The following is a 27,837-nucleotide window of genomic DNA, read 5'->3' on the forward strand; positions in this document are numbered from 1 at the left end:
GCTATACAGACATGTAAACTACGCAAAGATTTTTGTACTATACAGTATAGTAGATAACGCCATATTTATGGTACTTGCTGCAATACTGTAATAAGAGTATGGCGATAAGCACCATACATTTCTTTCCGTGTATAGCCACCTTGCAATGGGGAGTAACTATAATATTGTATGTGATAATTATTATCATGTTTATATATGTTAACCAAGTTTTTCTCGCATAGTAATGTTTATGATTGTCGATTGTTTTTTATCTGTTAAATTAATATCTTATTAATGATTCTTTATTTTGAATTTCAATATAGTAACTGATGTGAATTAATAATGAACAAAATGCTTCTATAAATTAATTGAAAAAAAATGGTGAATATAAATAAATGAACAAATTCGGTTATAACTTCAAAATGGAATTTGCTTTGAATTTTGGTAAGGATGAGAACTAGGCAAGTCTCAACTGAACGGTTTGGATTCTTGGTGGTAACTGTCTTATTATTTTTGTCTTGTATACGAGAGACCCTTGAACTGTATGTAAAAATCTAAGTGTGTAGAAAAGGTGGGAAAAGTGACATTGTGATTGGTAATCAGCAATTGTAGGAGTGACAATTCTTGGAGTAGGAGGAGGTATCGCGAGAAAGGATAGACAAGAGAAAAGAGCGAGACATTAGAAAGTCTAGAAATTATTTAGAGAAAACTGGAGACAACATATGATATCGACATAGGCTTAGTACGGAAGACATTTAAAGGAAAAAGGCAATAAAGTAATTTAGTTCAGCTGGACGACGTCGCCTGGGAAAATAAGTTTAAATTTCACTTAAGAAATAAATTTTAAGAAGATTTTAGGATTAAGTTGTAAATTATCTAAACTCAAATTCAGAGAAACTTATATTTTGAAGTTCTACAATATATAAAAAAAAAGTCTTAAATCATAAAACTAAAATATTGTCAAACAATGGTATTAAAATTGGCTATGCTCTCAACGTCGATAGTTATCTTAAAAAATATTTGGAATAAAATAAAAATTATAAAATATTGAACTATAATATTATAAAAATCAGTCATAACTTTAAACATCGATAGTAACAGTGATTACCTACACGGAAAGGTATTTATAGTAACAATGACAATATATTGTAATATCTGGTAACTTATAAATTAATATAACCTATATTACAATAACAGCATATTTAAATTAGAAATTATAACACCACATTTACAGCGACAAAAGAAAGGCAAAGAAAGATAGCTTATTAAGATACAGAATGTTTGCTGTTCAGTTGTCATTAAGTGACTGACTGACCCTAGTCGCGTTTCTATAAAACAAGAGAAGAAGACATTAGTTTTCTAGTTATTCAAATATTTTAAAAGATCAGTTTCACATTCGTTACAATATTATGGAAATGGTTCCTATAACGCATGGTAACCGGTTTTTATGAAATATAGGTGACAAGAACGGCACCCATACATATTATGTTAATCATTGCTATAAACATTAGTTTTATTTCTTTATGATATCAGAATAGCTCCTATGGGAGTATGATAATCATTCCCATAATATTATGTCAACCATTACTATAACATTATGGTAATCGTTAGTATAATATTATAGTAATGGTTACTATGATATTATAGTAATGGTTACTGTAATACTATGGTAATCGTTCCCATGATACTATGGTAATAATTCCCATACATTATGTGAATGATTACCATAATATTACAGTAACCATTACTGTAACGTTATAGTAACCATTGCTATGATAATATAGCTATGATAATATAGTAACCATAACTATAATATTACAGTAATCATTGCCATATTGTTATGGTAATGATTACCATAATAAATGGTAACATTTACCATAGTATTATGGGAACGATTACCATACGTTTATTAGCATATTTCTCATATATTATTGAAATGCTTACCGTAGAATATAAAATTTACTTCCATATGCTCTTAGGAATCGTTAAAATGTCGTGATAGAAGCTATTCCTATGAGTATGGTAGTCATTACCATGCGATATAGGAACTGTTACTACAATGATAGGAATTGTTCCCATAGCTACGGAAACTTTTCCCAGAAAGTATGGGCCTATATCCCATACTACCAAGTAATTATAACCATAAAGGTATGGGATTATATGTCATAAACGTACTAGGAACGGTTACTAAATTACTCCATGTAGGATAGTAATATTGCTTATCTCTAGAAAATTCATGAATTTTGTAATCTGAGATGGTTATAGTTATCATCTCGGATAGGAATGATCATCATCTCCGATAAGAAAAATTAACATGAAAGGATAAGAATCTTTAAAATGTAAAGATGAAAATGGTTACTTCCCCGTATGAAAAAACATATACGATTAAAATATATAAAATCATATATGTTTGCAACAAAAAAATATATGATATAGTATATTGTATATTATAAAAAATCATATAGAGATTTCGGCCGATTTAATATAAAATTATATACAGTAGTAAATATATGTATTCCATATATGTAACTTATATGTTTTTTATATTAAGCTATATATACATTTACATTTACCTTATAATATATTGTATTGATATATTTCCTTTTATATTCAAAAAATATATAATTTTGACATGAAATGAAATATATGGTAGCATATAATTTATATAATATATGGCACCATATATTTTCTTTGTTATATTTAAGCATATATTTTATTCGGTGTATGTATATGTATTTGGGTATATATATTCGCATCAAATTAACTAATTTTGAAAATTTTAACTGCAATTTAAAGAGTATATTAAAATTTATATCTAATTTAATTTGAGTTGGTCATACGAATAAGAAACTTTTTTTTTCCATACATAATATAAATATATGTTTTTATATATCATCAGAATATATTTTTCGTATATGATAGAAATATATATTTTTATGTATGATAAAAATATAGTTTTCGTATATGACAAGAATATATATTTTCATATATGATAAAAATATATTTTTTGTATATGATTGACATATATATTTTATATATGCTAAACATATACGGACTCGTATATGATGAATATTATATTTTTTAATATAAAAAAAAATATTTCAGAAAATATAGTTGAATTGGCCACATATATTTTCTGATATTTATCATATATTTTTACATATATTTTGACCATATATGTTATTTTCATACGGGTCATTAAGATAAGAGTTATTATCACTTTTTTTAGCGCGTAACATAAAATCAATTTTTAAGGTAATATTACTCCCCAGTCGAAAAAAGAAACTCATTTAAACCTCTATCCGTAGAAACAAAAATAAGTGCAGCATAGAGGTTCAAATGATATTCTAGAATCCGGGTATTTGCATCCTAAATTTGAGATTGAAATTGAGGTTCAATTTTTAAAAACCCAAATTTTTATTTCTTTCATTTTTCAGACAACTCATTCATTATTAATCTGATTCATCTCAAATTTGAACTAGAATCGAGTATTAGCAATAATTACTTCTACGTTTTAACATTTTCACTAAAAAAACAATGTGTATATTTTTGAATTCACTAATACAAAGTTGATCAGCACAGTCGATTATTATCATATAAATGAACTCATTCTATACTTAAATGAACAATTCTAAAAATTACCATTTGAAAACGCTATAATAAAAATTTACGCAACAGACCATAATAATTTTATGTATTTTGCTCGTAATTTATACTTTTGCCATAAAATTGTGTTGAATCTGCCCGCTCTCTGAGTTTATAGTTTCCTTCCTTGATTTACATGACTCTCAAGATTTTAGGTCGTATTGAAAAAAAATATATCGATTAAAGTTGACCCCTTCTAAATGTATACAAATATTTATATTTTTCTATTTTAATGGTTGAACCAATAGCGAGAGGATGTTAGGATTCAAACTATTGAACCATTTTAAATCTGCTTTAAATCTCGAATAACCGTAGAAGCACTTGGATGACATTCATTTTTTCCGCCCTCGTTTATTTGTTTTTGTTATTAGTATTTATTTTTTTTACTCAGGCTCATGATGTTTCAGAACAAAAATATCACAAAAAATGTCTGCGTTACTCAACTTCTCTTCAATAAAAAAAAAAAATATTTACTAACTAGTTAAGGATTTAACCGCAAATGGTTTTCGCAAGATGTTTATTTGCACAAGAATTCCATTTAGAAAATTATTAAAATAAATCTTCATTTAAAATTTAGATTCTCAGGAGGTAACCCCTCATGAAAATTGCACTGCTAGAAGTAAGAACGGTAAAACGTATACTCTATGTGATTGACTTTGGCAACCTTGCACAATTTTATATATTAATGTGTGCAATAAATATTAATATCTAAATAAATTAAACTCCGACTACTTGATTTCGAAAATTGCTTTCATTTAGTTAATTTAAAATTTATATTTTTTAGGAAGGAAAGTTAATATTTAAAAAATTTTTGTAAATTTTTTTTTATAAAAACTACACGGAAAGAATTTTTGTATGAATATTGCCATGTCGTTTATTATAAAAATTACTCTAAATCGAAAAATCTTGGGCCATTGCGACTTTTTACTTTTAAATTACGAAATTTTACTCTTTCAGTGAGTAAAAATCAATCAGATTAATTTTTACCCACAATTACGAGTAAAAATTACCCCTAGCGGCTGTCTCAATAAATTCTCTCTAATTAAATTTTTACTCGCAGGTTATGATAAAAAGTTGATGATCCATTTTATAAAATTTATATTGAATTAAAATAAAAATTACAATTAATAGGTTGAAATTTCTATAAAAAATCTAAAACCATCTAATTGCATTAGAATATGACTTAAAATAAATATTTTGAGAAAGAAAAAAAAAAATTACTCGTATTGTGTTGAAAAAGAAAAGATACAAAATTTTTTTTAATTTTAAAATAAATATTAAGTTATAGAGAGATACAGAGATCGTCTTTTTTTCCAAGCATACGTTTGTGTGCGAAACATGTAAGTTGTCGCGAGCAAAATAAAAGACATTTAATCGAAGCCGATATTAACCGAAGATTAACGAAGACTACTGAATTATTACTCTGCAGTTTAGGGTAAAAAATACTTCAATAGATTTGAAATTTTATTCGAAGTACAAGTAATTTTTCATCATAACATCAATAGGCTTATAGAAATGGTATCTTGGGGAGTAAAAATTAATACACATAGAATAAAAATTGGTAGATTCAGATAAAATATTCACAATAACCGATTAAATATGGGATCCCAACAGAGTATAAAATCATAGAATTATACCGATTTATCTGCTGTTAAAAAATTACTCACTAGTAGAGTAAACTATAGTCTAGTGATATTAATATTTCAACGAAAAATATTAAAAGTTGAAATAAAAAATACTGATTTTTTGGAATGGCCCAGGATTACTCGAAATTGCAGAGTAATTTTCATCAAAAAATTCTTTCCGTGTATTATTTATAAGGTCTAAGAGACCTTCCAAAATTATGATCAGAAAATGATCCTTGTACTTTGGAGTAATTTTAAATTTTGCACTTAGTTCTATCACAATGTTGCCACATTTTTATTTTCTCTACACAATCAAAAAAATTGCCGTCATAGTTATACTTTTGAAATTTCTCAAAAATTGTACAATCAATTTTTTTTTTAATCTGCCGTCACAGTTTTCACAGTAAAGACAATCATATTGAAAAGTCTTATATCAACGTGCCGTCATTTTTTCAGTGATAAATCTCAATATATAATCCGTCAAGCCCGACATTTGCTATCTTCTTTAAGTAAAAAATATTTATTCGTTCAAAAACTATAGAAAAAAAGACTTTACGAAAATTTTTAATAATTATATTTAGAATATAAAAAAATGAATCAGAGTTTTGCTTAAATAGGTATACTCACTAAACAATTTACGCTTATGATTATCATGATAAATAACATTTGAAAAACGGTTGTCCCTGCGGGCCAGCCCCGAAACTTTCCGCTGTTTCGAGCACAAGGAACTCAAAAACACAACTGTCAAACATGTTCGAGCTCTTTGAGCTTTACGTACATTGGTATTTTCGAGCCCTTTAAGCTCGAAAAAAGTGACGGTTCGGACTAATCTCCTAGAATTCGAGAAATTCAAAATAATCAATAAGAATCGTTTTAAAAGTTTTACTCACAATTATGCTTGATAAATTCAATCTTTTTAAACAGAAATTAATAGAAATGATCAAGATCAAGAGTTACGTAAACTTTCAATTATGCCAGCGAGTTAACATATGAAACATCAGGAAAAAAGTGTCAAAAACAGTGATTTTCCAAAATTATTCATGATGATATTATTTAAACTAACGAACCCATTGCAATATTTTATGTAGCGATCATCAAATACTATAAAGCCAAAGGACCAGTATGAGTTTTCGAACATATAAGGAATAACAATATATGCGTTATCCGAGAAAAATGAAGTAGATCGTAATTTTTTAATTTTTAATGGCCGATATCCTTCGAACTAATTAACCGATTTTGATGTTTAAGGCGGCATTCAACGCAGTCATTCATCCTTTATCGCTAAAACTATATGAGAATTAACCAGTTTTGTAATTTTTGAGCTTATAAGAAAAAAATACTTTTTTGAAATTCTTTCGTTAACGATATCTCTTGAACAATTAATCCAATTTTATAATTGAGGCACCATTCGACGCAGCTTATAAAGCTTCAGAGCTGGATAGATTTTGAAATCAACCCATCAAGTATATTAAATGTTATCCAAAAAAAACAATTTTCAAAAAATTTTATTTTCGAAATAACTCCAAACGCACTGTACCGATCAAGCTCGATTTCTCTCAGCATCTACGAATTAATAAGCCGCTCCGAATGCCACCTTAATGTTCTAAATCGGTTCATCCGCTCAAAAGTTAGAACGTGTACATACATACGGAAGTACGTACAAGCACATATATACACTTCAAATATCGTCTCAAAATTAGACAGAATAGCTTTCTAGGACCCCAAATCGTCGAGATTTGTTCAAAACTCGGTTTTAGAAAATCGGACCAGACCTTCTGAAAAAAAACTACTGAACACTTATGAACACTATCGAAAATGCATTACTGTTGATAAGTGTTTTATTAGTGATCATTAGTAACCATGAGTACTCGGATTAGTGAATCTTACAACACTATTGGATGTGATTAGTGCTGGATAGTGTTGTATTAGTGTTCATTAGTACTTCGACCAATGAATCTTGCAGCACTATTGGAATTGATTAGTGTTATTAGTGTTCATTAGACGGAGTAGTAATGGATCTTGCAACACTATTGTCAGGGGTTAGTTTTGAATAATGTTCTATTAGTGTTCTGGTAAATGAATCTTGCAACACTATTGGAAGTGATTATTGCTGTATTTATGATCATTAGTACTCCAAATACTGAGTCTGACAGCACTATTGGAAGTGATTAGTGTTCAATAGCGTTTCATTAGTGATCATTAGTAGTCTGATTAAGGAATCTCTCAAAATTACTGAAAGTGATAAACAATGACCAGGTTTCAATAGTGTTCGTTAGTAATCTAAATAGTCGTCATTACTCTACTGTGAAATTCAAATTAACGACACTAAACACACTAATAACACTAAACGCACTGATGCGCGAAAAAACTAAAGCATTAGTGTTTCTCATTAGTGCTGATTAGTTTCCCGTATGAAAAAACCATATACTGTCGATAATATATAAAAAAATATATGGTAAATAACTGAACATATATGGCAGCAGAATTATTAATATTGATTAATATATGATTTGTCATATATAATAATTTATACGTTTAATATTATAATAATCCATATCATTTATAATATATGTGATATTGTATCAAAAATTATATATCTGCTTTATATATTAATTTATAACGTAAAATATATGTTTCATCTTATAAATTAATTTATAATTTCAATATTATTATATTCCATATAATTTATAATATATGTAATTGTATACATATGATATTACATCTCAAATTATATTCTCGTTTTATATATAAACTTATAATTGCAATATTATAAAAATTTCGATATTATTATACACAAATAATTTAAAAAATACACTCATACCAAAAATTAAAGGAACAAAATAATTTTAGAAATTTTTTAGTGATTTTTGCAAGACTGTAACTTCATGAAAAATAATCGTATCGAGATTTAAAAAAAAGCATTTTATAGCTTGAAATCTCTAGTTTTATATTTGTGCAAATATATATAAACATATATCTATATTAATATATATTTACATACATTTATATAAATATATGTGAACATATATTTATATAATTATATATTTACATGTATAAATATTATATGTCAGTCATATAATTAAATCATATATCCTATCATATAACTTAAAGTATAGTATAAAATATTATAAGCAATATTTATAAGTTAGCATGTAAAAAAAATATATTACCGATATATATGTTGCAAATTATAAAATCATATAATATTTCGGCAAAATTTTGTATATGGCTCCATATATGACTTCTTATAATTCCATATAATTTATCATATATTTCGAACTATACTGAAGCTCATATATTGCTTTTTCATACGGGTTATTTCCGTAAAAGCAATAACTCCATTTTTTTTAAACTTTCCAATTTTCTTAGCGGGAAGTTAAAAAATTTAATTGGTCAAGTTGGTTGCTTAATTATCGAAGTGTACTTGCAAAATAAATAATAGTGTTTCAATATTCGATATGATATTCATACTTATTGATTGATTGTTATGTAGCTCATTATATTAAAAATCATGTAAAAAAAACGATAACAATCATAACACTAATAGTAAAATAAGAGTATATATGTAAATTGATGAAAGTAGGGTGGATTAAAGTTTTAACAATCGTTTAACTTTTAAAGTAAAAAAATAAATGAAACTCACGTTAAGTATTTGAAGTTTGCACTTGTGCGATCTTGAGCTAAATTCAAAATTCTTTTCATCGCACGTATACGCCATAAATCAGAGTATTTCTCTAACAGCCACGTAGACACAGAAGAAGAGAGTATTCGATCCGTGTGCTCTCCCAAGTCCTTAGACCCGAAGCCTGATAACGGAGATATACTCGAGTTTTATAGTTAAATACAAAAACTTACTAGGTAATATAGGATCTCTCGAGTATATTCTTGAATCTCTTCACGTACCCAATCACTTTAAAATCATTCTATAGAATATAAGTAATCCTCAATTTAGGCTGTATTGAATTTTCAATGTTATATACATTGTTGCAAATAATTTTTATTGTCATTATTTTTGAAGAGATCCAATTATGTTTTACTGCCGTAAATTTTATATTAAATAAATTATCTGTAAAAGTGTATTGTTGAAGGCTATATTTGAAATTATTTTCAATCGCGTGAAGTTGACAACTTTATTACCAAAATAAAAGGAACGTCACGATAATAATTTCTATTCAATTGTGAACGATTTCAAACCTGTATACAACAGAACTCGAAACTTTATTCATATTAAATTTACATAAATTCCACAGCAACGGTATGCATTTATTTCAGTATTTAATAACTGTACTCAAAGTAGAAATATTTAATGATAAATCTAATTTTAAATTTATTGTAGAGAAGAGCGGGACTAAACAGAGTACTTCTGAGAGTAATTATTTTTTTTTTAATCTTCAAAAATTTTAATGAAATAATTTTTAACTTCCCGCTAAGAAAATTGTAAATTTTCAAAAATTCGGGAAGTTATTGGTTTCGGTCCGATTTACGAAAATCGAATTTCCATCAGATGTCGACGTTTTGAGGTCCTAGGAAGCTATTCTGACTAATTTCAAGATGATGTCCGAGTGTATGTATGTATGTAAATACCTGTATCTTTCGAACGGATGAACCGATTTTGAACTTTAAGGTGCCATTCGACGCGGATTGACAATATCTTGAAGCCGAGAGAAAATCGAGCTTGATTGGTAGGGCTCGTTCAGAGATATTCCAAAAATAAAGTTTTTCCAAAAATGTTTTTTTTGGATAACTTTTAATGTGCTCGATGGATTCATTCCAAAATGGACTGGGCTCTAGAGCTTTATAAGCCGCGTCGAATGCCACCTCAACCATCAAAATCGGTTCATTCATTCGCGAGATATCGTGGGAGAAAGAAATGCTAAAAAATGGTTTTTTACAAAACAATGGCATACAAAAGTATTTGCGAGCTCGTAGAGCTCGAAAATGTATTCACAATAGTGTTTTCGAGCTCAACGAGCTCGAAAACAGCGGGAAATTTTGGGGCTGGCCCGCAGGGTCAACTGACAGACCGATTTTTTTTTCTGGGGCGTGACGGGCAGTCTAAAAAAATAATCGTACGGGGTAAAAATATCAACATTCTCGATCGATATTGTGATTTTTTCACGGCTGGTCAGTTACCCGAGACGTAACCTTCAGTGAGTACTCTAACCAGTTTTTCGACTTGTCACCGGTTGCGCTAATTGAAGAGCCTCAGACGTCAGTCCTCAAATATAATTGAGTGGAGAGGCAATTTTCCGATAGTTGCCGAAGTGTGCGAACTTATTTTACTTAATCGTAAGACTAGTAGACTAATAGAACATTATTCAAAACTAACCACTACCAATAGTGTTGCAAGATCCATTCGTACTCCGACTAATGAACACTAAAACAACATTATTAACACTAGTCACTACCAATAGTGTTGCGAGATTCATTAGTCGAAGTACTGATGAACATTAATACCACACTATCCAACACTAATCACTACCAGCAATGTTGAAAGATTCATTAGTCAAAGTACTAATGAGCACTAATACCACACTATCCAACATTCATCACTAATCACTAACAGCAGTGCTGCAAGATTCATTAGTCGAAGTACTAATGAATACTAATACAACACTATCCAACACTAATCACTACCAATAGTGTTGCAAGATTCATTAGTCGAACTACTAATGAACACTAATACAACACTAATCACATCCAATAGTATTGTGAGATTCACTAATCAGAGTACTAATGCAAACGAGAACAATTTTTCCGTGTGTCACTTCGGAGTAAAGAGCACATGTAGAAAAATTATTCTTGTCTTAAAAATGGTGTCTCATTTTGGTTAAGGTTTTCTTATATCCCGTGGAACATAAAAAATAACGAACAATTTTCTTAATAGATAGAATAAAAAAAAAATAATGCACGAAAGCGAGGATTATAAGAGTAAGTCTTACATCAAGTCTCACGTAAAGTATATAAATGTACAAATGTAGATAGAAAGCTGGTGAAATCCGGAAGCTAATTCTCAGGAGCGTTTTAAGGGTAAGCCAGTGGCAGCCGTTGTATTTAGAAATGATTCTTCCTCTTAGAGTGAATAGAAGCTTAGCTAAGCAAACCTGTGGTTACATTTGGTCTCGGTGGTGAAGGTGAGATGTCTATATAAACGAGCCCAACTTGTACTTGTGTACTCTCTGTTAGGTAGCATAGCAGCACGAAACGACTTGAGATATAAAGCGGAAGTGTACGAGACTGCAACCGGTGAATGAAGTAGAGTAGGAGAAACCACTCGACGCAGAGGCCGGAACTCCAAGGAGCAACTGGGCGGGAACCATAAACTACCGTAGATATTAAAGGAGCGCGTGGATTAACGTTTGAAAATTTATTGTTCTAAAAGTTAAAGCTTCACGTATACTTAATGCCAAAGACAAACTTACAAAAGGTTCAGCGGTTGGTCTTACTTGCTTGCTTGCTCGCATGTCTGCATGCTCACTGCCATGTTTGCTCCTTGCGTGCTGACAAACTATTCCCGTTTATAAATTGATCTTACCTATCGCTATCATATATTCATCAAAAAGAGTTCGGGATTTTTTTAAGTATACGTCTATGACATATGATTCAGATTATAACGTTCTCGTTGGTAATTTATTGTTTGGAATTTTCTTTTTCAATTATAGAAGAGTCACGCAAAATAGATTACTCGAAAAAAAGTTCTAATATCAATTCTTTTATTAAGTAAAATTTGATCATTAACTTTAAAAATTATCAACTAATTTTCTTTAATAATGATAAGAAAAAAATACAATTAGTAACCAAACCAATAGAAGAATGTAGTATATATATAGGAGCCATGACTAGACAAAACCATCTCGCGACAGAACAACCGAAAAACCCCAATCCTGGTTATTTTGTCGTGGATTCCAATCTCAACAAAAAAATTGATAATGTACGTGTTTGCGGCGATGGTGACACATGAGGTGCCATTTTGATGTGTAACTGACACGTGTGAACTCTAATATCTACCTAACAACTGATCGATAATTAGTAGATACTCGCGTAATTAAATAATGCGTAATTCACTATGTCAATTTACCAACTTGTGATCTTAATCGAATTAAGGATTCAATAGACACCGAACAATATTAAGTTTCATCTCGGATGTGTTGGTGGAATCGTCAGTGAGGCATATCCAATACATCCTGCCTCGTACTTGATACTAAAGTTACCAAAAAATTATGACTGAGTTGGACCTATAACGCCACCCAGATCAAAAATGGAGCTTGATTTAGAATTTGGTTTACCGGGTCGAAATTTAGAGCCGTTTTTTACAAGACAAACTCGACTTTGTTTACGAAGATATGAAATACATTGAGTTCTTGCCTTGATTTAGACTCAACTGGCTTACTTAGTCATGAATGAAGACGAAAAAGTCGAAATCAAGTCGAAATTGACTTGGCTTAGACTACACGAAGAGAAATTTATGGTAACCGTTCCTAGTACGTTTATGAAATATCATCCCATACAGTTATGGTTATAATTACTTGGTAGTATGGGATATAGGCCCATACTTTCTGGGAAAAGTTCCCATAAGTATGGGAAAAATTTCCATCATTATGGTAATCTTATTAATAAGATCGAATGTGTATTATATATGATGTATATTATGTACTGCGTGTTGAGGTAAATATGTTTTACAAGTAAACATCTTATTGGTTACTATAACCTTTTTTAACATGTGTTTGTAATTAAAATTTAGATGCCTGATGAAGGTCAAATATATGACCGAAACGACGCAATTACTTAACAATTAGTATTTTGATTTACATCCTATTGTCCACTTTCCTGCGAACTTTGTGGATATATATAATGGACACAATGACAGATTATGAAAATTATGGTAATGATTACCATAATATTATGGTAATCATTCCCCCCTGATTAAAAAAAATGATTAAAAAGTATTTAAAATGATTTATTTTTTAATCATTTTAAATACTTCTTAATCCTTCAAATCATTTCTAATCCTGTCTTTTATGGACATTTAACGTGTGAAATCATTTTTTTTAATCAGGGCCATTATACTATGGTAACCGTTCCTAGTGCGTTTATGAAATATTATCCCATACCATTATGGTTATGATAACTTGGAATTATGGGATGTAGGCCCATACACTGTAAAAAGAGCGGTGTTAAAAATGGACTCGTTTTAACTATGCCCGGTGTTAAAATAAAATTACACCGGTGTAGGAGGAATAATTCACCGGTGTTAAAAATACCGGTGTTAAATCAGGGTAACCGGTGTAAAAACGGAGTAATATCGGTGTACAAGCGGGATAAATTGCGTCCGCTTGGAGTATTAATTTTAAAGATTATAAAACACAAAAAATGTCAGTTCTCTATATGAAAATTAATAAAGAATTTTATTTATTAACAAGTATAGTGATCGAGTAAGTAAAAATATTCACAAAGTAAAATATTTTAACACCGGTACAGAAATTTGTACCGGTTAAAATTTAACACCGCCAATTTTAACACCTACACCGCTTGGACTTACCCCGGTGATTTTTTACTGGGTACTTTCTAGGAAAAGTTCCCATCATTATGGTAATAGTTCCTATGTCGCATGTAAAACAATTATGGTAATGATTAACATAATACTATGGTAATCGTTCCCATTATACTATGGTAAACGTTACTATAATAATATGGTAATGGTTACCATAACATATGGGTAACCGTTACCATAATATATTGTAATTGTTACCATAAATTTTTCTCCGTGTAATTCGACTTAAATTATAAGATGCGAAAGTCAAAACAAAGGTGAAATGTGAAAAACACATTTTCCCCCAAAAAATACTGCTTGCGACAAAAATTTAATTCAAGTCGAAAAAGTTGAGACCTTATTGGAAAATCGTCGGCAAATCGATAATTTCAAAAGAAAATAAGGTGAAGCGAGCCTGAATCAAGTTTTATTTTTGGCCCGGGCACTGTCCATCTTACGGTTTTAAATTAAATTAATTATTGAGTACATAATTTGTATTTAATCTATTAAAAGTTGGTGAGTCAACAGTACACGAACGTAAATTAACGCCATTTATGTGTAAACGTAATAACTTATCACTATCTATATGCCACATCACCATGCAACCACATTTTTTCAAAAAACTGTTGCGGATATTTTGTCCGTTGATATTCTTTCCGCGATTATTCAGTCATGACATCGATATATACAAACCATGACCATAAACATTTATACAACTTTTAAAGTTCAAAGTTAATAAATTAAGTTCTATTAACATAAGTATCTTTGATCGATATGATATTAATTGAAAATTAAAACTTGTTAGACTAAAATTTTATAAAAACATTCTTTTCTATTATCTCACCCAAACGAAAACTTATTTTTATATTTTTTTTTTTATTGTGTGTCTTCGAAAGTGAAATTTACACCGTAATTTTTACACCGGCGGTGTTGAAAGTTTTTACAGTACACCACGGACTCGGAATTTTTACGGCGAAATAGAGACTTAGATTTTTCAAACGTTACTATTTTTATGTGTGTAAGGATAACAGTTAATTGCAATTACTATTTACAACATATATTTATTTATAAGGTAAAAAACGAAGTAAAAAAATATATAGAAAATGATATATCGTTCAGAGGATAAGAAGTTTGATAGGAAAAAAAAGCAATAAGGAATTATAGATATAATTTATCGATAACGCTGGACTAGAATAAAAATAAACACACATAAAAATTCTTCGATATATATCTATATATATAAACTTACAAATGGTGCTTAATCAAGTTTGTCAGAAATAAAAAAGATAAAATACAACTCCGATATTTCGATCAATATCTACTTTAAATGTTATGAATTATGATTATGATTTATTTTATTTTAAATAAAAGTATACATGAGTAGCGAAAATATGGGATGGCAAAATTATTTACAAATCTCAATTACTTATATAATAAAAAATTTATTAAAATACTCAAAATTACCATGAGAAATTTTTCAATTTACATCTTCATACTCATTGGTTCATTTGAAATATGAATTCTCGACTACTGTCATCTATATTTTATTTTAATATCAATAGAAAAAACATCTACGTGGTCAACATGACAAAAAAATATAATGTATAGAAAGTTTCTATATACAATATAACTGATGTGTAACATGGCTAGTACTTGGTCATGGAAGATAGAGATATTAATAACTAACATAGTTACTAAGCTGTCAATAGTTGAACGGAGAGAGTAACAGTAATTATATTCAACATAATTCTATGTTATAATAATCTAACACTAGTGTAGAACGAATTACACGGAGAAAATGAGTCTCGAAATAAAATAGCATTTAATATATTCTGATAAAAAATACTAATGTAAATCAATAAATCACGTGTGAAAAAAAAATCGTTCCAGAAAGATTCCAAAGAAGTTCGACATGTAGAACTTCTAAGCTTGAGACAGATTAAAACTTCGAGTGGAACACTTTTCAAACTTTTGTAATTTTGATAGTAAAAAAAGTTTACCTAGGACTTTATAATTGAGCGACTTTTGAGTAAAAAAAAAATAAACGTTTTCAAAAGATATTTTTAATGTATACATTTTCCTTCATTCCGGAAATGCTCCCATTAGAAACCAATAGTCTCATAAGAATAAAAAAGTTAGAGATTTTTGAACTTTTTCGAAACGAGAGTGAAATGTAGTAGAATTCTTTCGAATTGTACTACACGGAAAGAAAATTATGGGAAGTTTTCCTATGCATTATGGGAATGGTTCCCATAATGGTATGGGAACAGTACCTATACTACTATAGGGATGGTTCCCATATATTATGGGAACCATTCCCATAATAGTATGGGAATGATTCCCATACCATTATGGGAATGGTTCCCATACCATTATGGGAACCATTCCCATAATATTATGGGGACCATTCCCATATCATTATGGGAACCATTCCCATAATGGTATGGGAATCATTCCCATACTATTATGGGAATGGTTCCCATATTGGTATAGGAACTATTCCTATAATATTATGGGAACTATTCCCATAATGTTATGGGAACCATCCCTATAATATCATTAAATTTTTTTTTGCACAATAGTGTAAAAATTTCCCAAAATTTGAATTTTCTTGAATGTTTTGTGCTGACAAAAAATTCTTGTCAAAAATTTTAATGTTTTTTGCCAAATACGATTTTTTTTTCAATGTTTGAATTTTTGTTTTTATGTTTAATAATATTTCTGTGTATTGTAGAAGTGATTACCACACTTTTCTTTAAATTAATTTTTTCATGATAATATGGGAACCATTCCCATAATATTATAGGAATGGTTCCCATAATGATATGGGAATGGTTCCCATAATATTATGGGAACCGTTCCCATAATGGTATGGGAACCATTCCAATTGCATTATGGGAATCATTCCCATAATATTATGGGAATAGTTCCCATATTATTATAGGAACCATTCCCATAAATTATAGGAATCATTCCCATAATATTATAGGAACCATTCCTATAATTATAGGAACCATTCCTATAGTGTTATGGGTATCATTCCCATAATTATAGGAACTATTCCTATGATTATGGGAAACATTCCTAGAATTATGGGAAATATTCCTATAATTATAGGAACCGCTCCCATAATTTATGGTCGTAATTCCTATGATGGTATAGGAAAAAATTTCACAAAATTATGGGAACCGCTGCTATAATTTTCTTTCCGTGTAGAAGTTTTCAAAAATATGCTTTAAAAACGTTTTTTTTGCTCAAAAGTCGCCCATATAAAGTCCTAGATAAGCTTTTTTTTTACGATAAAAATTACAAATGATCGAAAAAAGTTCCACTTGAAGTTCTAATCTATCTTAAATTTAGAAGCTCCACATGTCGAACTTTTTCGGAACGAATTTTTATTACACGGGATGCATTGTTTTTACTATTTATTACCAAATGTATATTAAAATCACAAAAATCTAATTATTACTATATGTTCATCTGAAAAATTATTATACTATTACTGTTATTACAAATTTATTCGTATTCTTTTTTAATAGAACAGCAATTTTTATGAATCGTATATTAAATTATTACTAAACGTTGAGTCATACATTTTATTATACGATTTAACGATTTTTATTCTACAAAAATATAAAAATTAACTAAAAATATGCATTAAATACCTCACAGTATACAAAAATTACAATCTGTTTAGTAATTTCTGTAAATTTGATCAATAGAGGTGTATCAAATATTATGCAGCAACTAAAAATTACAAAACGGCTTGTAAATTTTTGAAAACAAATCGAAAAAATTAACAATTGGTAAAGATAGCGTATCAGAATACATATTATAAGTTCTGAGACCTTCGTTAAAAGGAGACATTGGGCCGACAGACTTAAGGAAGGATTCGTACGCGAGAGATCAGGGTTCGAATCTCGGTCAAAGCAAGTGATTTTTTGAAAATAAAAATTTGAGATCGACACTAAAACATATGACATAAATAATGATAATAATCAAAATAATAAAAAGTTGAAATTCTCATGAAAATTTGATTTTACTTAAGGACGTTCCCAACGAACAGTCGTGCTCAACTTTAAAGATAATTCTCCCCATGTTAAGTATTATTAATATTATGAAAACTAGTTGAGTACAGTGCACTTTTTCACTTCCTCTCACATGCGCAGAAATCCAAAAATATTCTCATTGCGTCGATTCTTCGATCTGGCGACGTGCTTTTCTTTTCTCTGTTTATTCTTATGTGGAGACGCGTGTCGGAGAATTTCAACGTTTTGAAACTTTTTTAAAGGTTACTTTTATATTGGTGATTGTAAATAAATATATATTAAAAAAAAGATTGATGCTGAAATGACCAAAGCGTTAACAAGTATGTCTGAGGCTAAAAGGTAAAAAATCAAAAAGAAATTCATGAAACAGATCAACATGAAATTCCAGATTTCAAACTTCCCGCTCAGCGAACGTTGCCAAATCGCTATCTCTCACGATTCAAGCAACGAAAGTAAATTTGAAAACTGTTAAGGGTAACTAACTTTTAGCATTTTTTACAATAAAAAAAAATCTGAGCGTCGATTGACCCTACGGGCCAGCCCCAAAACTTCCCGCTGTTTTCGAGCTCAAGGAGCTTGACACATATACATACATTCACAAAGTAGAATATTTTAACACCGGTTAGAATATTTACATCGGCCGCGGCGTTTTCTCACCGCATTTAGAGTTAGAATTTAACACCGCCAATTTTAACACATACATCACTTAGACTTACCCCGTGAATGAACACCTATCAACAAACGATGTTTTGCAGGGGTATATTGAACAGCATTTAGTTAAATACCCGAGAAAAATGATGAGTTTTTTTTAAAAACGGCTTTCATTTTTTGGAATAGCTATTAATTTCTTTAACAATTGACTCTTTGGGACGTTTTTTTTTTTTCAAAAAAAAAGATTTTTAAACGCTTCAAATGTAACGTTATTAAATTTTAGTTAAAACTACATACTGAAATAAAGTTTGATGATTTTGCCAAAGATAAATTAATTTATAAAACATTTTATAAAAAAATTTATCAATGCCCAGATCGCACCACGAGGAGGTATCATCAATTGCGTTCCGCACACTCGAGAAAAGAGGATTAGTCAATGATTGTTTTAAGTAAAAATAATTAAATTTTCACTGAACCCAATTAACGACTCAACTCTTTTATCGCGTGTTGAATAATCTAAAAGGAATAATATTCATACATACAAAAAAATATTTACAAGTAAACAACATGGTTGTTTACATTACCGAGCAAAGGCCAGACATTTCGCGGCTACAGACAACTGGTTCCAATTTTCTTAAATGCCGACTCTGGAGAGCTGGCTTCACTCCCTTCGGAACCGTGATCCGCTCCACCTCTTTCTCCACGATGACGGGTTGTGGCACCGGAACCTTCCTCTGGATAGGCACCATTTTTGTCTTGATGTTGATGGTAATTGTCGGCCTGACCCTTTGGCAGCTCACTGGGCGGAAGTTTATATTTCCGTCGATTCCACAATGAAGTGAAGAAGTTGTTGCCAGTTCATTTACTTCTTCAGTTTTGGCTCTTTTTGTTTGAGCATCAGGCTCAACGCCGAAAGTATCGGCACTGCGTTTGAACCCAGTTTTCACATCACACGGACATGAACCAGAACACTGAACACTCATGATGAATATAAATTTTTAAAATGTAAAAACTTTAGATTTAGAATTTTTAAAATTTAATTTGAACCCAGAGACAACTCGGTTGAAAGCTTGAAACTGAATGATGTTAAAATTTTTGGGACCGGGGTTTAAATATACTACAACATACTTTAGGGAGGGGATTTTGTATCCAGTTGCACTCAAATATCAGTAATTAGATTTTAATGGTAAGGGTCAATGAATACTTTAAATCATTCATGACCTTCCCATTTAGACCCATCTTAAAATTAATCCTAAGAGTTTTTGTAGACAAGAAAAGACAAAGGGACTATTTGGAAACATATAATTACACCTATATGTCTGCTGCTTTCTCTAGCAAAGAGTGTATTCAGGTACAGGTATAGATATAAATATATCATTTAAGGTAATGACATTTTTGAAGCATTAAGCATATTAAGTACAATGTTTGTATAGTATTATCTATTGACTAAAATACAAATATGCCAAACACTCTAGTATGTCACTTAAATACTTCATCTGTCTGGCGTCAGTAGTGAAAAATTGGTAATTAACTTAGTATTCAAACGTTTATGGGAATCCATTGGGTAAAAGGATAATTTTTAAATATTATGTACTAAAAATGGTCTGATAAAATTCCATAAGTTTTCATTGAATTCCAAAAAAATTTTAGAGACAGTATTTGTTGTTGAAAAAAATTATAAAATTTAAAGAAAATCAAAGATCCAAATCGTGAAATTAGTCAGGATAGCTTCCTAGAACCTCGAAACGTCAAAATCTGATAGAAATTCGGTTTTTGCAAATCGGACCAGAACCCGTAACTTCCCGAATTTTTAAGAAATTTCAATTTTCTTAGTGGGAAGTTAAAAATTTTTCTGTTTTAAAAATTAATAAATTTCTTTTTGTCAGCGCAGTAGATTGCAGCATTTAGATGCAGCCTTGAATGCATCATCATCAAGAACACATTCTTATATACTCGGAACATTCGATTGGTTTTTTCTTTAAATTTTATAATTTTTTCCAACAACAAATACTGTCTCTAAAATTTTTTTGGAATTCAATGAAAACTTATGGAATTTTATTAGACCATTTTTAGTACAAAATATTGTAAAATTATTCTTTTACCCAATGGATTCCCATAAACGTTTGAATACTACGTTAATTACCAATTTTTCACTACTGACGCCAGACAGATGAAGTATTTAAGTTACATACGAGAGTATTTGGTATATTTGTATTTTGGTCAATAGGCAATCCTATACAAACATTGTACTTAATATTTAATGCTTCAAAAATGTCATTACCTTAAATGACATATTTATATCTATACCTGTACCTGAATACACTCTTTGCTAGAGAAAGCAGCAGACATATAGGTGCAATTATATGTTTCCAAATAGTCCCTTTGTCTTTTCTTGTCTACACAAACTCTTAGGATTAATTTTAAGATGGGTCTAAATGGGAAGGTCATGAATGATTTAAAGTATTCATTGACCCTTACCATTAAAATCTAATTACTGATATTTGAGTGCAACTGGATACAAAATCCCCTCCCTAAAGTATGTTGTAGTATATTTAAACCCCGGTCCCGAAAATCTTAACATCATTCAGTTTCAAGCTTTCAACCGAGTTGTCTCTGGGTTCAAATAAAATTTTCAAAATTCTAAATCCAAAGTTTTTACATTTTAAAAATTTATATTCATCATGAGTGTTCAGTGTTCTGGTTCAAGTCCGTGTGATGTGAAAACTGGGTTCAAACGCAGTGCCGATACTTTCGGCGTTGAGCCTGATGCTCAAACAAAAAGAGCCAAAACTGAAGAAGTAAATGAACGGGCAACAACTTCTTCACTTCATTGTGGAATCGACGGAAATATAAACTTCCGCCCAGTGAGCTGCCAAAGGGTCAGGCCGACAATTGCCATCAACATCAAGACAAAAATGGTGCCTATCCAGAGGAAGGTTCCGGTGCCACAACCCGTCATCGGGGAGAAGGAGGTGGAGCTGATCACGGTTCCGAAGGGAGTGAAGTCAGCTCTCCAGAGTCGGCATTTAAGAAAATTAGAACCAGTTGTCCGTAGCCGCGAAATGTCTGGCCTTTGCTCGGTAATGTAAACAACCATGTCGTTTACTTGTAAATATTTTTTTGTATGTATGAATGTTATTCCTTTTAGATTATTCAACACGCGATAAAAGAGTTGAGTCGTTGATTGGGTTCAGTGAAAATTTAATTATTTTTACTTAAAACAATCATTGACTAATCCTCTTTTCTCGAGTGTGCGGAACGCAATTGATGATACCTCCTCGTGGTGCGATCTGGGCATTGATAAATTTTTTTATAAAATGTTTTATAAATTAATTTATCTTTGGCAAAATCATCAAACTTTATTTCAGTATGTAGTTTTAACTAAAATTTAATAACGTTACATTTAAGGCGTTTAAAAATCTTTTTTTTTGAAAAAAAAAAAACGTCCCAAAGAGTCAATTTTTAAAGAAGTTAATAGCTATCCAAAAAAATGAAAGCCTTTTTTTAAAAAAAAACTCATCATTTTTCTCGGGTATTTAACTAAATGCTGTTCAATATACCCCTGCAAAACATCGTTTGTTGATAGGTGTTCATTCACGGGGTAAGTCTAAGTGATGTATGTGTTAAAATTGGCGTTGTTAAATTCTAACCCTAAATGCGGTGTGAAAACGCCGCGGCCGATGTAAATATTCTTACCGGTGTTAAAATATTCTACTTTGTGAATGTGTGTATATGAGTGTTTGTGTGTGTCTGTCTGTGTGTGTGTGTGTGTGTGTGTGTGTGTGTGTGTGTGTGTGTGTGTGTGTGTGTGTGTGTGTGTGATGGTGTATGTGTCCATGATTGTTTGAGTAAGTGTGTGTGCGCTTTCGTGTGTCTGCTCGCGTGTTTGAGTGCGCGTGCGCGCAAGCGTGCGTGTGTGTGTATGTGCTTGCGTGTGTTTGCACTCGTGAGTTTGAGTGCGTGTGTGTGTGTGTCACGATATTTTTTGCGTTTGGTTTGACGTAGTTTACTCCGCTTATAACACCAGTATTATAACACCGCCGAATCACGCTTCCTACGGCGGTGTAATGTCATTTTAACACCGGGCGGTGCATTTTGCATTATGAGTCCATTTTTAACACCGCTCTTTTCACAGTGTAGTATCACTTTCCCTGGATTTCTCTGCTGTCCTATGGAATCCCATGGACTATTTTAATTAACAACCTATTTATGGATTTTACTCGGATTTTTATGAGAATTCATGATAGTTATGTTAGATGATCCGGATTAAAAAAAATCCATAAAAATTTATGTTCATTCCTCATTCAATAAAAAATACTTTTATGAGTTCCTATGGGTTTTTGTGGAATTCTTTGCTCACTTATTATTCTTACGGATTTGACATCGATTTTTATGGGAATCCATGATGGTTATATTAGATGATAATTCACTCATTAAAATCCATCACAATTTACGGTCTTATCCCATTTTATAAAAAATATCTTTAGGGGTCCCCATGGATTCCTCCGTTTGTTAAGCATGAATTTTACCTCGAGTCGTATGAGACCCCACCATGGTAATAATGGACGAGAATCCAAATGAAAAAATTCATAAAAATTTATGGTCATTTCCCTTTCAACGGAAAATAATTCCATGAGTTTCGATGGTTTGCTACAGATTCTTCCGTTCATCAATAGTTATGGATTTTATCCGGATTCTTACGTGTAAAGTGAGCGAATGCGCAAAAAGGATTTGGTTTAGGTGTGATGGAATTTTAACAATTAAAAATTACACAGTTTTTATCAATAAATAATTTGGTTATTTATTTACACTTTATACAGTTAAATATGGTGAGAATTAACATTAGATAGCGAATGCGACAATATAGGTAAGCGATAGCGAATGCGACAAGTAAAGCGGTTTAAAACGCGTGGTATCGTACAAGTAAACCGGTCGTAGCGGAAATGCACGAAGCTTTTCAAATTGCCTAAGCTCGTGACTGAACATTACGAAAATCCATGATGGTTGTATCAGATTTCAGGAAAAAATGATCAGACCTTACCATGCCTGTTCATGCCTGTTCATTAGGGTGTTTAAAAAAAAAAAACATTTTTTTTTTATGGTATCCGAAAATTGAAAGTATAACTTGTATAATCAGAATAGCTTCCTAGGACCTCAAAACGTCGACATCTGATGAAAACTCGATTTTTGAAAATCGGGGTAAAAACAATAACTTCCCGAAAGTTCGAAAATCATCGATTTTCTTAGCGGGAAGTTAAAAATACCGCTTGTTTTCCTTATTTTTACAGAATCATATTCGTTGTATCTTCAATTAATGATTTTCAGTTTTTTGAAACAGTCGTAAGAATATTCCTATTTTTATTCACGAAAACGTGTGTTACAACACTGATCATGGCAGGGTTCACATGCTTAATTTGCAAATTTACATAGTCAATAATTACAAATTTAGTACCGCAAGGGCTATTTTGCAAAATTTCTACGCATAAAGGATACTTAAAAGTATGTGTATTCAAAATTTCAGGAAGATTGTAAGAAAAGTGATTTCGGTGAGAACGTCCTTAATTACCTTCTGACATAGAAAAATTTACTAAACCGGATAGTAAAATTTACTAAACCCATAGTCAAGTCTACTAATGCAGTTTATATTTATTTTTATATTTGAATAATAAAAATTACTGAATACCAATAAAAATTAAATTCTCAAAATAGTGAAAATTACACAATTTCAATAGTGTTTTAACTTTACAATATGAATTTAGTAATTTTAACTCATATATTTAAGTGAAGTTCCCTATATTTTTTTTCCGTGTAGGTCGATGTGTTGTTTTCAAGGAGATACAGTACCCACGTATAAAAAAAAAGGTGAATAGACGTCAAAGAAATTCCATACGGTGTTCTATTTTTTGTCATGAATGTTCGGGTCATCCGATCTTTTATAGTGTCGGTTACTTCTTGGAATATATCCTCTTTGAAATAATGTACTGTTGTAACAATCAAGTCTCGTACAAAACTGTCAACAGAATTTAACATGAGTCGACCAGTGAAATATTTTTGAGTGAGGGTAGTAAACACGCAACATTATGCTTGTAACTAAATAATTGAATTATTTAATTCCAATGAAATTTCATAAATAGAAATTGGAATTTAATGAAATAAATCATAAAATATATATGAGAGATTTCTTTTATATGACAAATGACAATGAAGTGCTCGAAATTTTTTTATGATGCTTTTACTATGTAACAGTACTGATAATTAAATTTTTTTATTTAAATAAATTTAAAGACATTTTTGAATTTGTTTATGTTTTTTTTTTTTCAAGTATTAAAATCTCATTCAAAATGAAAAATTCGACTTTTCACAACTTGACAATTTTTTTTTTCAGCTATGGTCCTTGTAGATCTGCCCGGATCTCCGAAGACTTAAATAATGAAGAAATTGTATCAACGTAGATCTACATAAAATCCTGGATTTAAATCTCCGCAGATCTCGACTATTTTTCCACGAAAAGTAAAAGATCCAGCGCATAAAAATTAAAGTGAGTCTATTATTTGTTCAAAGCCCTCATTTTTCTCAGTTCTTCCATCATTATTTATAAAGATAAAATATATTTACTATAAAAATGACGAAAGTTATAAAATATTTTAACAATAAATAACAAAATAATGACATAAATGTAGTACGTTACGTATAGAAATAAGCCAGTGCCAATATAATATATTCCCTTGTTATCATTCTAAATGTTACACTTTTGGTTCTTCTAAAAGACATAAGCCACCAACAAAATATATGGCTGAAATAGAATATAAAAGCCACAACTGCGATACGTCGTAACCGTGTTACCATAGCTTCACTTGCTATGTACATATATACATATATATAATGCTTGCATACAGCACACACGAGTACAGATTCTCCGACGGCCGACGACCTATCGATCTCTACTACTACTACCGTACCTACATCTCCAACTGATGCCACTACTACTACTCCCACTACCACTACTGCCGTCATATACATACATACCTACATACATATTTGTACATACGTGCAATACACTAGGTCTGCTGTTCACTTGGAGATCTCTCTTACGGTGTAGTGCATACGCTACCACTTGCCCGGCACAACTCGACGATTATACTTCGATATTTCTCGGTATCCCCAAGGAAATACGGCTGCCCGGTGAGCTACATCGATCCAGAACCTTTGCATGATATAAAATTGTCCCAAGTGTTTGATAAAATTCTATTAAATCTGATTTAACATTTTATTTAAAAATCATTCATTGTTTTTTATTGTTTTATTATTACTGTTATTATTATATGCAATGAGTTCTTTGTTTAGCATTCGCTACATAATTCAAAACTGTCTAGGAATTTGTTTTACTTTAATATTATTCTTAATATGATATTTTAGAGATCATTTAAAAGCCACAATTGTCTATTCTTTTCTTATACACGCTGAAAAAAAATGCTAAGTATCATTATCATGTAATAGGGAATGATTATTATCTGTATGTGATAATCATTATCATGCTTTTAGGTTAACTATTACTATCGGAGATGGTAAGCATTCTTATCTAGATGGTAACCATTCTTACCCGAGTCAAAATTAAAACAGTAGTTTGAGCCTCCAAAGCCTCAGTTATTTTAATGTTGGACTTGCCACTGAATGTAATATGTTATTTAAGTCCTCGATGACCTAAAAGTAGCGTATGGAGGAGTAAATCACCTTTTTGAAATGGTATTTTAACCCTCCATGACCTACCAAATATTTTAAAATGCTATTCAAGTCCTCAAGACCCTAAACGAAGCGCATGGAGGACTTAATCACTTTTTAAAAAAGATGTTTTAACCCTCCAAGGCCTACCATACTTTTAATATGTAACTTCGAATGAGCTCAATTCTTTAGCATGATATTATTGTTATAATAATATTTGCGTTCTAAATACATAAAGATATTTCCAACTGATCGTGAGCGTCCGAGTAGCAGTGCGGCAGTAGTTGTGCTTCATATTCGTAAGGTCGTGGTTTCGAATCCCGGCGGCAGCAGATTATTTTTCAACAGTTTTTTTCAAATTCTTTGGCAGTTTCAGTTTTCCAATACATCGTTTGTATTTATTGTTCACATAAAATAATTAATTAATCATATACTAAAAAAAGTCAAAGGCTCTAATTATTCAATTCGAATTTCCAGAGACTTAGTACTATTCTATTCGAACGCCTAGTCGTATAACTTTAACTATAATTATTAATATTTTAAATTTTATTATTTTTTAACTTACAACAAAATGTTTATTACTAAGAAATTATTGTTTGAATTTTTAAATTTCAAATTTTTTTCGATCATGGTGGCCATTTCTAATTAGTGGCCCCCTTGTCTCTTCTGTTTCTTTACCAATTGTACGTGATACGATAAGAGTCTTTCTCGATCTATAAATTTTGGCTCCGGAGGCTTATTTTACTTTTTTAAAATGATGATTTGAACCTAAACTTGGTAAAAGCGGACAAAGTTACCACGTTTAGGTTCAAATCACCTTTTTGATGTATGGGTATTCATATTCTAAAAAGATCATTTGAACCTCCTTACCCTCGTGTAGGATTTGGAGGCTCAAATCACCTTTTTAATTTTGACTCGGGTATATTAATATTGCTCAATATTATTAAAATTGATGATATTATTTGGTCTATAATTGAAGCCTTCCTCTCCAAAAAGTTACTAAGAATAAAACTAAATTGAATACAGGATTCCACTTTGGGATATACTCTAGTGCTTTATAACACACCCCAAGTGATTTTCAGGTCTATGGTCCAGCAAGTATTTCGAAGTACAAGTTTTAATTATCGATCGCATTGGAAGTGGAGTCTCTAGAGAGGACTTATACCTTAAATTTCGTTATCCGTGTACATACCGTGTATTCTTTGTTATAATTATAAGCATTATTCTAGATTGTAAAGTTACTGAACTATGTAATTGATAAGTAATTTTCATCTCCAGCGTATTATTTTCAAGTATTAAATGCTCCTCAAAATCTCTCTATAGTCTTTTTTATAACTTCACATTCTTAATAAGTGTGTACAAGAGCACAAATAAAATGTTCAATTTTCAATCTTTGTACAGAACATTGTTAAAATTTTCTGTTTATTTTAATCTGTCACAGTTTCGTAAAAAAAAAAACTGGAAAACGGTTGACCCTGCGAGTCACTCTCAAAACTTCCCGCTGTTTTTGAGCTCAAAGAGCTGGTCAAAATTTGTCAGAATATTGTTTTTCTTAGAGAATTTACATTTAAGGTAGTTGGGTCGTGCATGCGAGAATTTAAGAAATCTTCCAAACTTTGAATATAAGTATTTAAATGTA

General features: G+C 30.6%; 1 protein-coding gene across 1 annotated transcript in view; it reads left to right on the top strand.

Annotated features, from left to right (window-relative positions):
• The window catches only part of LOC130675428 (neuroligin-4, X-linked-like), a 263,594-nt gene that overhangs the window by 84,331 nt on the left and 151,426 nt on the right, over positions 1–27,837 (top strand). Inside the window, exon 2 of the mRNA XM_057481119.1 lies at positions 24,865–25,017. The gene's annotated coding sequence lies outside the window, so the exon portion shown is untranslated. The remainder of the gene's footprint in view (positions 1–24,864; positions 25,018–27,837) is intronic.

Source organism: Microplitis mediator, chromosome 10 (assembly GCF_029852145.1).
Source record: "Microplitis mediator isolate UGA2020A chromosome 10, iyMicMedi2.1, whole genome shotgun sequence".
In the NCBI taxonomy this organism is placed as follows: Eukaryota; Metazoa; Arthropoda; class Insecta; order Hymenoptera; family Braconidae; genus Microplitis; species Microplitis mediator.